General features: G+C 38.0%; 1 pseudogene; it reads left to right on the plus strand.

Moving 5' to 3' along the window:
* The window catches only part of LOC109841834, a 43,366-nt pseudogene that overhangs the window by 8,301 nt on the left and 20,402 nt on the right, over window positions 1-14,663 (plus strand).

The raw sequence follows: 14,663 nt of genomic DNA on the forward strand, positions 1-14,663 counted from the left end.
CCCCCCCCCCCCAAAAAAAAAGAAAAAAATTAACTTTTATAGGCACAAGCGATATGCCGCCAAAGTGCCTAAGATAAGATACAATTGTTGAAGCTATTCATATGCCTTAGGAAAGCAAAAGCTTTTATAAGATACAAGAATAAGTTATAGTGCAACAAGACATTAGCAAAGAAAGTAGACACCCAGATTCCTAATTAAAGAACCAACATGCCTGCCACTTTGGATAAAATTGAAACACATAGTTTATGGGAAATATTATCCGATTTTTTCAGTTAAGTGCACGGTCTTCTTTAATTAACACAAGTAGAACACCTTTCTTTTTTTCTTTCTTTTTTTTCTTTTTACCCCCTTCTGTTGGTCACCAATACCAGAGACAAAACTGACAACAAATAGAAGATAGAAAGGTTATTGATAATCACATTTTATTACAATTTTATACCATCATTATCTATTTTATATGAATAAATATACCACTAATAATTGCTTTTATCTTTAATTGCAGGTTAATGAAGAATAAATCCTAAAAATCCCATCTCTCAACAAAGACCCTTGAGTAAATGAAGAAATAAGAGAAATTCAAGAAACCAAAGTGAAATAATTGAATTTTAAAGGCCAAAAGCCCAAATGTCCCAAAACTTCCAAAAGAAGCCAGCACAAGCTCCTTGAAGGCCCAAAGCCAATCAAAAAAATGATTACACCCATGAATGATGACCGGACTTGGCTGCAGAGAATTAATTTTGAAAATCACATGAATGGAGACCGGACTGCTACAGACTTGGATCTTACTTTCATGAATGGGCCGGACTTGCTTTTTCATTTTCTTTTTGAAAATCAAATGAAGCTCCACTTGGGCCGGACTTGCTGCATATTTCATTTTCTGTTTTGAAAATCAAATGAAGTTCCATTAGACTTGATTACTGCAGAACTCCATGACCGGACCTGCTGACTTGCTGCAACTTGATTTTCATTTGTATTTGAAAATCATATGGGCCTCCTATGTTGGGCTAGAGAAGAACAAAAAGCAAATTCCAACTCATTTCTTCACTAACAAATTCAAAGGTGGAGATTGATTTGCTTGGGGCTCAAGACAAATCCAATGGCTCATATTTATTGATGATTACTATAAATAGGGGTAGAGAGTGAGGGGTTAAGGGTGTGAAAAAATTTGTAACTCTATTTGGGGAGGAGGGCTACTCTTAATTGAGAAGGTCTTCCAAAAATTGTAACTTTAGTTGTAATTAATAATAATAATTTTTCTCCTCTTTAAATTTGTTCTTTCTCCTCTTTGTTGAATGATGAGGATGGAGATGAAGAGCAATTTGAAGGTTTGCATTTCTTTTCTCTTTTATTTCTTTTTAGTAATTTCTTTATTATTGCTTATTAGTTAGATTTAAATTCATGCTTGTAGTATAGATTTATTTTGTCTTTTTATTTATTTTTTGCACTTTAATTTGTAGAGTAGATTTATTTTTCTTGCATTTAATTTCTGCAATTTATTTTGTAGTTTAGATTTTTATTTTCTTTGTAATTAGATTTATTTCTTGTTCATAGTTTAGATTTTTCTTTCTTTTTAATTTTGTAATTAGTCTTCTTTTTCTTGTTTTTATTTCTTAAGATGTGAATTTAATTCTTGTAGGAATCTTAGAATTGTATGAAACTAGTCTAATTTCTTTTATATTGTATGAATTATTCTCTTGCACTTAAAATGTTCATGTTTAGGATAATCAACTAGAGAACTAATCGGTAGAAGAAGAATTTGATAATCTATGCTTATCTTAAATGGTTTGATAGGTTATGCTTATGAATTCTAGGATTATTATCATGTTGTTGTTCTTATCATGAATAGTAATTTTAACTTAGATGATAATTTGATAGGTTACACTTTCCTTAAATGGTTTGATAATCTATGCTTAATAAATCTAAGTTGAAATATGATAAAAAGAGAATAGTTTATATTTTGTAATTGAAATTGGTTATTCTAATAATCTCTTAAAATCACCTTCCTCGTGGGATCGATAACTTTTTATACTATAACTTGATCAATTGTGCATTTATAATTTTGGTACATAATTATGCCGCATCAAGTTTTTGGCGCCGTTGCCGGGGAAAGTGCTAAAATAGGATTTTATTATTTTGGTTATTTAACTTGTGTGTTTTTTCTTGTGAAGGAACCGCTTGGAGCTTGAAAATCTTGGATTGAAGATCAAGAATTTGGAGCTTTGCTTTTGGGTAAGTCCTCTTTCTAGTTTTCAATTCCACCCTTTTAGTTAGCTTTACAAGTAGAGACAATTAGGATTTAAAAAAAAGATTTTATTTTTGTTGACCATAATAAAATCAATCTTTCACTTGGACATTAACTAACAAGATAATAAACTCAAACAATGTTCCGTCTTCTCACATTTGATTGTTGTTGACCATAATTAAAAAATATAAAGATTTTCTTTTTATCATCCTTTTTAGTCGCTTTTAATTTCTAGGGTTGCATTTCATATAGTGTAGGAATTCACCAAAGTGATTGTAGCACTTGATTTGGCACACACTTAAAACATTTTTAAGGGCAAATCTCATAATCAAGATAAGGTAAGGGATTTCATCACCCTTTCCTTAGTCCACAAATCACTAATTCCTCACTTCACAAACTCAAGCCTTCTAAAACTCATTAGACGTTGGCCCCTAAGGATTCGAGCTCAATAAAGAACACGAAATCCTTAAGTGAATGGTTTAAGTTTTCTCAGAATAGTTGGTGTCTAAGACAATGTTTAGGGGTTGCGTAAAGCGCTCCGCAAGGAAAGAGGTACTTAATTGATCTTTGATCACCCTCTAGTACTATCCTTACCTGGCTAACTACCTGGGTAAAACTTTGATCTTTTCACTGTAGGAGTTTTTGGTTAGGAGCTGGTCTAGTTGAGTTAGGCTAAACCCTAGAATTAGAGTTGATTGAAAAGTGATTGCTTTGATTTGTTTTAGTTAGGATTTTTTATCTTTTCATATAAAAAAACTAAATTTTTTTCTTTCCTTAAAAAGAAAAAAAATTGTTTTGGTGTATGCAAACTTGGGTTCGGGAGAATTATCATCGTTTCATCCGTGTTGAACCAATTCAAGAAATGGCAAATCAGCCCGTTCTTCAGGATATGTGTTACCCCACCAGAAATGCAATTCCATATTGCATAAGGCTCCCCGAAGTAAATGGAGCAAATTTCGAGCTTAGACCGCATTTCATAAATATGCTTCCCAAATTCCTAGGTAATGAAACAGAAGATGCATATATTTTTATCTCGGAATTTAAGGAAGTGTGTATTATGATTAAAATAAGAGAATTAACCGAAGATGCAATTAAGCTCAGATTTATTCCATTTGCCCTTAAGGACAAAGCTAAAAAATGGCTGTACAGCTTACCGATAAATTCCATCTCAACTTGGGAGGAATTTGTCACTGTTTTTCTCAAGAAATTTTTCCCTATTCATAAAACGGTAAAGCTTAGAAATAGTATTCAAAACATTAAAATTGTCCCAGGGGAGCCATTCTGGAAATACTTTGACCGATTTAAAGATCATTTAATCCAATGTCCTCATCATGGTCTAGAAAAATGTCGATTGTGCCAAGTCATATATGAAGGATTGGACTATTCTTCAAAAACATCTTTAGAATCGATGTGTCAGGGAGATTTTATGAGGAAAAACGCCGATGAAGCTTGGGAATTCCTAGAGAGTCTATCCGAGAAAACAATGCAGTGGGAAAACTGTGATGACATGGTTTCATCTGTTCCCCAATCTAAGTCTACTGGTCTTTCTCTGGAGTCAAACATTGCGTCTGAAGCGAAGATGGCGACAATTCTGCGGAGGTTAGAAGCCTTAGAAGTTAAGGAACGAGCTCCGGCTCAAATCAATCATATTTCTGCCCCGGGATGTCATAACTGTTAGTCTTCTACCCATGTTTCAGAGGAATGCCCTCTCCTAGGAAACAACCATGCTTTAGAACAGATGAACGCTATATTTCAGCGCTCTAGAAATGATCCATTTTCTCCAACCTACAATCCAGGTTGGAGAAATCATCCCAACTTTGCTTGGAACCAAGGAAATTCTCATGGAAACCAAAACTTCATTCCCGCGTCGAACCAACAATTCCCTAGGAGAAATACTGTCCCGTTCAATGCACCAAACAATTTTCAACAAGCTAACCCCATTTTTCCAACCCAACATCCTCATCCTCACCAGCCTACAAATTCTGATCATGACAAACGTTTAAGTGTCTTAGAAAAGGTTTTAGAAGCTATGATCAAAGCTTCTACACAAACTACCAACATGTTGACTCAGTCATCCATCACTCTAAATTCCTTCATGCAAACAACCGGCCAAGTGCTCAACTCGAACACTCAAGCTATAGCCCGGTTAGAAACCCAACTTGGGCAACTAGCCACTACCGTGAGTGAGAGAGAAAAAGGAAAATTCCCAAGTCAACCTATTACAAACCCTAAAGACAATGGATCCAGTTCAAACCATCCAGCTCATGTGAATGCAGTTGATACAATGTGATCAGGAAAACAAATAGACAACCAAGTTAGAATGCCACCGGATCAAACCCCTTCTCCCATTCAAAATACTCCTTCCGATGAAGCAATTCCTTCCGATGACCAAAATGATGAACTTGAGATTGAGCCTGATCTAGATAGGTATAGGCCCATTGCCCCCTTTCCAGATAGACTCAAACCTAGGAAAAACTCCTCGCAAGTTGAGAAAATCCTAGAAACGTTTAAACAGGTCAAGATCAACATCCCTCTCCTAGATGCAATCGAACAAATCCCCTATTATGCAAAGTTCTTGAAGGACTTATGTACTAAGAAAAGAACCACCAACGTCCCCAAGAAAGTTTTCTTAGCTGCCAACCTCAGTGAAATTTTTTCAAAACCCATGCCGTTGAAATACAAGGACCCTGGTTGTCCCATAATTCCATGCGTCATAGGTAACACCCACATTGATAATGCACTTCTAGACTTGGGCGCCAGTGTCAACCTCCTTCCTTATTCAGTCTATCAACAGCTAGGTGTAGGAGAACTTAAACCGACAAGATGCACTCTATAGTTAGCTGATAGATCTGTAAAAATTCCCAAAGGAGAGGTAGAGGATGTTCTGATCAAAGTTGGAGAGTTCATTTTCCCAGTTGATTTTATTGTCTTGGAAACGCAGCCCGTTTCCAATCTCAAAAGTTAAAATTCCCGTCATTCTAGGAAGACCGTTCTTAGCCACCTCAAATGCTTTGATCAATTGTAGAACCGGTCAGATAAAACTATCTTTTGGGAATATGACTGTTGACCTCAATATCTTCAACCTAGGAAGGCAGCCTAGTGATCCATCTGATGAACCCATGGAAGTGAATTTCATTCAAGGAATATCCAGTGAACAACAAGAGGGAGAGTGTGAGTCTGATTCAATTGCATCTGATTTAATGATTGAGGAGCTTTCTGATAACGAACTAGACATAGAACTGCTGGTCAATCATGTTTTTGCTATTGGCTGGTAACGAGAACCTTTGGAGATAGAACCCCGAGTCCAGCTTCGCCCATCTGTAGAGGAACCCCCTAAGTTAGAGCTCAAACCTCTACCTGAAAATCTAGAGTATGCCTACTTAGGGGAGAACGAGTCTTTACCAGTTATCATTTCTTCTGATTTGACTACCGATCAAAAGGAAGCTCTCTTAGATGTTTTAAGAGAGAATAGGGAAGCCATTGGATGGACCATGGCTGATATCAAAGGGATTAGTCCAACCATTATTCAACACCGAATCCATTTGATAGATGATGCCAAACCTACTAGAGATGCTCAACGTAGGTTAAACCCAGTGATGAAAGAAGCTGTTAGGAAAGACATTCTAAAATATCTCGATCATGAGATCATTTATCCCATTTCTGATAGTTCATGGGTGAGTCCAGTCCAAGTTGTTCCAAAGAAATCTGGGATCACCGTGATCCAAAATGAGGCTAATGAGCTGATTCCCACTCGGATCCAAACTGGATGGCGAGTCTGTATTGACTACAGAAAACTCAACTTAGCCACTCGGAAAGATCACTTCCCTCTTCCTTTCATTGACCAAATGTTAGAGCGTTTAGCAGGACACGAGTTCTACTGTTTCCTGGATGGATATTCAGGTTACAATCAAATTCCTATCACTCCCGAAGATCAGGAGAAAACCACCTTCACTTGCCCGTATGGAACATTCGCATACTGACGCATGCCTTTTGGCTTATGCAACGCACCTGCCACATTCCAACATTGCATGATCAGTATTTTTTCCGACATGGTAGAGAGATTTCTCAAAATTTTTATGGACGACTTTTCCATTTTCGGTGACACATTTTCCCAATGTTTGCATCATCTTAAACTGGTCCTAGAACTGTGTAGGGAGAAAATCTGACTCTTAATTGGGAGAAATATCATTTCATGGTCAAACAAGGCATTGTCTTAGGACATGTAGTTTCCAATAGGGGAATTGAAGTGGACAAAGCTAAGGTAGATCTCATTTCCAATCTCCCTCCTCCCAAAACAGTCAAAAATGCCAGATCGTTTCTTGGTCATGCTGGTTTTTACCGACGTTTCATCAAGGATTTCAGCAAAATTGCTAGACCCTTGACCAATCTCTTAGCCAAGGATACATCATTTGTCATCTCTCCCGACTGCCTTAAAGCTTTTGAATAACTAAAAAATGAGAAAAAGGAGCTAATCACAGCTCCTATCATTCATGCACCGGACTGGACCTTACCCTTCGAACTGATGTGTGATGCATCTGATTCTGTGATTGGTGCTGTTTTAGGACAACGGTTTGATGGAAAACCGCATGTGATCTACTACGCCAGTAGGACTCTGAATGATGCCCAGCAAAACTACTCTGTCATAGAAAAAGAGTTTTTAGCTGTAGTCTTTGCCTTAGAAAAATTCAGGTCCTACCTCATCGGTTCCTTAACCAAAGTTTTTACAGATCATGCCGCACTAAAGTATCTTTTGACCAAAAAGGATACTAAAGCACGTCTCATTAGATGGATTATCCTTCTTCAAGAGTTTGACATTCAAATTCTTGACAGAAGGGGAACAGAGAACCCCGTAGCAGATCACCTCTCTCGACTTCCAAATGCACCAACATCAACCGTTCCGATCAATGAACATTTCCCAGATGAGCAACTCTTAGAAATCCAATCTGTTCCTTGGTTTGCCGACATTGTGAACTACATAGTCATGAACCAGATCCCTTCTCATTGGTCCAAACAGGATAGATCCCGTTTTCTCTCCCAAGTAAAATACTTTTACTGGGATGATCTATATCTGTTCAAATACTGTCCTGATCAGATCTTTAGGAGGTGTGTTCCCACAGAAGAAACTAGGAGTGTTCTATCCTTTTGTCATGAACAAGCATGTGGGGGCCACTTTGGCCCGAGAAAAACAGCTGAAAAAGTTCTCTAATCTGGGCTGTATTGGCCTACTCTCTTCAAGGATTCATTCGAGTTTTGCAAAACCTGTAACCGCTGTCAGCTCTTAGGGAAGGTCACTAGAAGAAATATGATGCCCTTACAACCCATCTTATCCATTGAACTTTTTGATCTGTGGGGTATTGATTTCATGGGACCATTTTCAAATTCCTTTGAAAATGTGTACATTCTGGTAGCCGTTGAATACATGTCAAAATGGGTTAAGGCGGTAGCTTGCAAAACTAACGACAACAAGGTCGTTGTCAAGTTTTTGAAAGAGAATATTTTTGCCCGGTTTGGAATACCCCGAGCAATCATCGTGATAACGGTACACATTTCTGTAACCGTTCTTTTGAGGCTTTGATGAGGAAATATTCAATCACACACAAATTGTCAACTCCTTATCACCCTCAAACCAGTGGTCAAGTAGAGGTCACAAACAGGCAGATCAAACAAATCTTAGAAAAAACAGTTAATCATAACAGAAAAGATTGGTCTGTAAAATTATGTGATGCTCTGTGGGCATATAGAACAGCTTTCAAGGCCAATTTGGGGATGTCACCCTACAGACTAGTGTTTGGAAAAGCCTGTCACCTACCAGTAGAGTTGGAACATCAAGCAATGTGGGCAATAAAACAGTTAAATTTTGACTCAGACTCAGCAGGTAAGAACAGGTTGCTCCAAATAAATGAGTTGGAAGAAATTAGAAATGATGCATACATAAACTCAAAAATTTACAAAGAGAAAACCAAGATTTTTCATGACAAATCAATTTTACAAAAAATTCTCTCCAGGATAGAAAGTTTTACTGTACAATTCAAAATTGTATCTTTTTCCTGGAAAATTAAGATCAAGATGGACATGTCTATTTTTTGTCAAACAAGTTTTTCCGCATGGGGTTGTCGAGATAGAAAGTCCTAAAAATGGTAATATTTTTAAAATAAATGGTCAACGTTTAAAACCATTTTTAGAATTTTCTACACTCGGAGAGGAAGAGGTGTTGGTTCTTCATGAACCTCATTATCTATAAAAAAATTAATAATAAAAAAATAAAAATAAAAAAAAAAAATTTCTCTTATTTGATTTCTTCATCCTCATACTAACAGTATTTGCAGATCCTTATCATCATTGTCGACCGAACAAATATAAGTTCTTCAATTCTTATCTGCTTTACTTTGTGCATCAGCGAATTTGCATTGAGGACAATGCAAAATTTAGGTGTGGGGGTCGGAAGTACATATTTTCCTCCTTATTTTATCATTTTGTTGCACTTTTGACATAGTTTTTTTTAAATAAAAAAAAATTTATAAAAATATTGTCACTTGCCAAATTAATAGAGTTAAGTAATAATTGATCAAATTGATAGATTTTAAATTTTCTAGTTCTTAGTTAGTGACATATTCAAGTTCACCTTTTATGATAACTCCAAATAAAATTCTTAAGAAATGATTTTTTCAACTAGTATACTTTACTTAAGTCTTACCTTAAATTTTTAATTAAAAATAATGAAATTTTTGCATGCTTAACTTAGAGTTGAAAATATTTTTTTTCAAGTTATCCTGATTTACACATTTTTTTTAAGACTATATATAATTACACATATATATATATTAAAAAAACTAACCTTATAAAAGAAGAGTGCGAAAAATGGGCACAAAAAAAACTCTTAAATTCAAGATAATTCTATCTTATAAAGCCTAAGTTGACTGAGTAATTAAGCCCAAGTAGTATCTCTATGCTTAATGACCTAAGCCCAATTGGGTTGGGATTCATTGGCCCAAAACTCGTTAAATGGTCACTTAGAAAGCCCGTTAAAATAGAAAACAATCACCAAGAATTAGAGAGTGAATATATATATATATAAATTTTTGATCAAGAGACTTGAAAGTTATTTAAAACAAAGAGTTGGCATGTTCTTTTCAAAACTTTTTAATTAAATTTCTAAGATTTGACTTGGTTTTGTATTGCTATAATGAAAAAGATTTTCTAGGGGATTTACATTGAAGTTATATATAAAAACGTTTTCTTGATTATTAACTAGCTTCAATTAGAATGTTTAAATATATCAAGAAAAATCTGTTATTTACTGACTTGTTTAACTTGGCAAGTTGACTGAATTTTGTGGGTATATTCACTGCAAACCCTCACGAGACTACAACTCGTCCACTAGGGTAACCTAGGAGTTTAAAGGCTTGTTGTATGCGCTAAATACAACCGCGATCCCTGCGAAAGTGAGTTAGGATTTTCTTTTTATTTTCTTTACTAGAGGACTAGCAAAAGTTTAGGTGTGGGGGTATTTGATAATCACATTTTATTACAATTTTATACCCTCATTATCTATTTTATATGAATAAATATACCACTAATAATTATTTTTATCTTTAATTGCAGGTTAATGAAGAATAAATCCTAAAAATCTTATCTCTCAACAAAGACCCTTGAGTAAATGAAGAAATAAGAGAAATTCAAGAAACCAAAGTAAAATAATTGAACTTTAAAGGCCAAAAGCCCAAATGTCCCAAAACTTTCAAAAGAAGCCAGCACAAGCTCCTTGAAGGCCCAAAGCCCATCAAAAAAATGATTACACCCATGAATGATGACCGGATTTGGCTGCAGAGAATTGATTTTGAAAATCACATGAATGGAGATCGGACTGCTACAGACTTGGATCTTACTTTCATGAATGGGCCGGACTTGCTTTTTCATTTTCTTTTTGAAAATCAAATGAAGCTGCACTTGGGCCGAACTTGCTGCAGATTTCATTTTCTGTTTTGAAAATCAAATGAAGCTCCATTGGACTTGATTGCTGCAGAACTCCATGACCGGACCTGCTGACTTGCTGCAACTTGATTTTCATTTGTATTTGAAAATCATATGGGCCTCCTATGTTGGGCTAGAGAAGAACAAAAAGCAAATTCAAAGGTGGAGATTAATGCTTGGGGCTCAAGACAAATCCAATGGCTCATATTCATTAATGATTACTATAAATAGGGGTAGAGAGTGAGGGGTTAGAGGTGTGAAAATTTTGTAAACTCCTTTTGGAGAGGAGGGCTACTCTTAATTGAGAAGGCCTTCCAAAAATTGTAACTTTAGTTGCAATTAATAAAAATAATTTTTTCCTCTTTAAATTTGTTCTTTCTCCTCTTGTTGAATGATGAGGATGGAGATGAAGAGCAATTTGAAGGTTTGCATTTCTTTTCTCTTTTATTTCTTTTTAGTAATTTCTTTATTATTGCTTATTAGTTAGATTTAAATTCATGCTTGTAGTATAGATTTACTTTCTTGTCTTTTTTATTTTCTTTTTGCACTTTAATTTGTAGAGTAGATTTATTTTTCTTGCATTTAATTTCTGCAATTTATTTTGTAGTTTAGATTTTTATTTTCTTTGTAATTAGATTTATTTCTTGTTCATAGTTTAGATTTTTCTTTTCTTTTTAATTTTGTAATTAGTCTTCTTTTTCTTGTTTTTATTTCTTAAGATGTGAATTTAATTCTTGTAGGAATCTTAGAATTGTATGAAACTAGTCTAATTTCTTTTATATTGTATGAATTATTCTCTTGTACTTAAAATGTTCATGTTAGGATAATCAACTAGAGAACTAATCGGTAGAAGAAGAATTTGATAATCTATGCTTATCTTAAATGGTTTGATAGGTTATGCTTATGAATTCTAGGATTATTATCATGTTGTTGTTCTTATCATGAATAGTAATTTTAGCTTAGATGATAATTTGATAGGTTACACTTTCCTTAAATGGTTTGATAATCTATGCTTAATAAATCTAAGTTGAAATATGATAAAAAGAGAATAGTTTATATTTTGTAATTGAAATTGGTTAGTGGATTATATTCTAGATTTCTTACCTCTTTTGAATCCTTCATCTTAACTTTCTTAAATTTTCTTTTCATTTTTGGTTTTATTTCTTGATTTTATTAATTCATATTTCTTGCCTTGTTTTGTCACGCACACAACATAAGAACCTATTCTAATAATCTCTTAAAATCACCTTCCTCGTGGGATCGATAACTTTTTATACTATAACTTGATCAATTGTGCACTTGTAATTTTGGTACATAATTATGCCACATAAGTTATAACCAACATAAGTTGAGGCAAAGAACTTACTTTGACCTTGCTTTTGTTTGCATTTTCCATAACCTTATCAGGCCACTCTCTGGTAACTTTAGATGTACGCTTGTTCACCATGCGTGACATTTTTGTTGGTCCCATGTAGTCTAGTTCATTGTAATATTGTTAAAAAAGATGAAATATATAAGCAACAGAAGAAGCATATTGTAGGCTGTCAAAAAAAAATCACAATAGATAGCTGATCCCCATCAAAACACCGATGATAGAAGTTACATTCTGACGACTTCTAGAAGGTTACAATTTGAAGACTTTCACGTAGACTGATGAAGGTTACAATCTGACGAAAAACGACTGCCAGTCTGGTAAAGCCACTGCTCAGCTTCAATAAATGCTGCATCCGGATCTCTGGTAGAGTCGCCAAACAAGAAGTCAGTCTTCCTAAGAGACTGAACGGAACCGGCATACTGCACGAGAGGCGCATCTGTGATCAGCTGGCGAAGGGCTCGATGTCCACCTTCCTTCACCACTTGGACGATCTTTGCAACGCTCTGACAGAAAGAGACTACAAATCGACGGTCTCTTCAAACCAAGACGTGGAAGTCCTCCCTGCGTACCAGCATCAAGACACACTGTGTTCATAGCCACGAACGCAGCTCAAGCGCAGCCTCCAAAGCTGCCAACGCAGCTTCTATCCGCTGCCAAACGCAGCTCTTAAATCCTGCCAACACAGCTTCTAACATGCTGCCAATGCATGTAGGCATCGAAAATTGCCTATAGGTCTCTACGAACTGTTCAATGTTAAAGAGCGACAATGAACGTCACCATCCGATCCACAAGAGTCTAATTGACGTCGACGAACGACTGAAGTGAATCGACGAGCTACGTGAACGGATAGGATTTCGGAACAACGGAGACCCGGACCAATCAAGGAACCCGGCACTGTTCACAAAAAGGACAACACCCTTCGTGCCTCGACCACTCCACAGACAATCCAACCACCGAAGCGGATCGAACTCTTCATCACGCATCCAACGCACTTGGAATCACTCAAATCCGAGTTCGGACGAAGAGTTTACAGGGAAAACAACCGAAACACCTCAAATGGAGTCCCGGCAAGTCGAAACACCCCGGGGGTGTCTAGGAAAAGCCTAGACACCCCAAGGGTGTCTAGGCCCCCTAGACCCCCCTACATGCCTTCATATGCCTATAAATAGGCCCCTTACCCCTTGCTTTTGAGGAGAGGATTTTTGGAGAGCCTTGGCGAAGCCCTGCTGCAGCAAAGAGTGTTCGTGCGCTTCAACCGAGGAGGAGAGGTCTACATAAGTCTTCATCACCCGTTCCCCCACCCTTTTTCCTTAGTATTAGCCTTTAGCGTTAATACTAAGAAGAGCTAATACCTCGCTTTAGCCGAGGTATACGCTTATAGCTTCTAGATCTCACGCGGATCGACGAAGCTCTGTCCGATTTTTCTGGATCAGAAGTTTCTAGATCTCACGCGGATCGACGAAACTCTGTCCGATTTATCCGGACCGGATCTGATTGCCCCGGTGGTCCACGGATATCAACATCCCCGTCACAGGCAAAAGACCCACGCAAGCAAGAGATGACAAACAGATCTTGCGTTTGTTTGAAAAGAGTTGTATTTCTTTTGTTTTCATTGTGTAAAGGTCTTATAAAAAGGCTATCTTTTTGTTTCATTGTAACGATCGAAGTTGTAATGAATGCAGCAATGAATACAGCAACTTTTTCCGCAAACAAGCTGGCGACCACAGTGGGAGCCAACGGCATCGCTACCGACGCCGTCGTGACGCAACCGGCATTCAAGATCCGGCCCGTTGCCGCCGCTGCACTCGCACCACGTGACGTCCCCGCGTCGTCCAACGTGGTCGAGATCGCAGATCCGGACTCCTCCTCTGCACTTGCACCACGTGACGTCCCCGCGTCGTCCAACGTGGTCGAGATCGCAGATCCGAACTCCTCTTCCGCCGAGGAGATGGCTTCTGAAGACGCTCCAACATTGTCAAAGAGAGCACGACAAAGACGGCGTCAATGCCTTGCTCGTCAGCTGGCCAAGGCTTTGGAGCCGATGGACGGGATCCGCTACGATGAAGATCTCAAATCCAAACATCGCCGAGAGCAACAACGGCAAACAACCAGCCCCTCCTCCAAAGCAGAAACGAACAAATGGGTTCATGTCAAAAGAACCCGTTCTACTCTCGAGGAGCGAATCCAGAAGCGCCGTGCCTTGCGTGCGCATGCCCGAGCCCTGGTGAAAAAAGCACGAGAAATGCAAAAGGGAGAGGCAGTCAATAGATCACCGAGATCCAAACGAGTTTGGGTGCCAAAGGCCAAATCAACGCCTAAGGCAAAAGAAGGCGACGTTGCTCTCCGGCCTTCGTCAACTTCAGATCCCGAACCTCCGACAAATCCCCACCGCAGCGGAGTTTTCACCAAGCTTAGGATTCCTCTGGAAGATCGTATCGGCACTCTACCCGAGAATCGAGGAAAAGCACTTGCTAAGGAAAGCTGGAGATCATTGAAGGAACTTCAAGCCGACATCCAGACTGGGGGTCGTACACGACCTCCTAACAAACGGATTCCTACAACGGCCCGCTCGGCGGAGCGTGCAAAAGACCAAGAGCCCGTTAAGGTTTCACCTCACAAAGGTGTGATTCCAAACGTGTGACTCTTGCAGACGCCAACAAGGCAATGATTACTCAGAAGGAAACGCGTCGGACAGACGAACGCGTTATACTATGCAGCCGATAGGTTACTCCGACCGCAACGTCGATGAGTTGTACTATCAGGCTGGGGGTGCGAATGAATCTCAAAAGAGAAGTACCCGGGAAGCGGACTCTCACTCTCCGTGTACCAAATCTATCAAGGCAGTATTATCAATATGTAGCTGCCCCAAGACCGCTCCACAGAGGGTCTCGGTATTCGAGGGAATTTCCGATGGAATGACGGAGCCCAAATCAAGGCGTTCCCACCAAAGAGGATCGGTTGCTCGAGATGATGAACTCCTAGAAGTTACCATTAACATGGTCAACAAGGGAAAATCCCCAATCATTTCAAATGGTTCCGACCCTAATTTCTCTTTAGGAAGCAGGGTCAATTCGG

This window comes from Asparagus officinalis, chromosome 5 (assembly GCF_001876935.1).
Source record: "Asparagus officinalis chromosome 5, Aspof.V1, whole genome shotgun sequence".
In the NCBI taxonomy this organism is placed as follows: Eukaryota; Viridiplantae; Streptophyta; class Magnoliopsida; order Asparagales; family Asparagaceae; genus Asparagus; species Asparagus officinalis.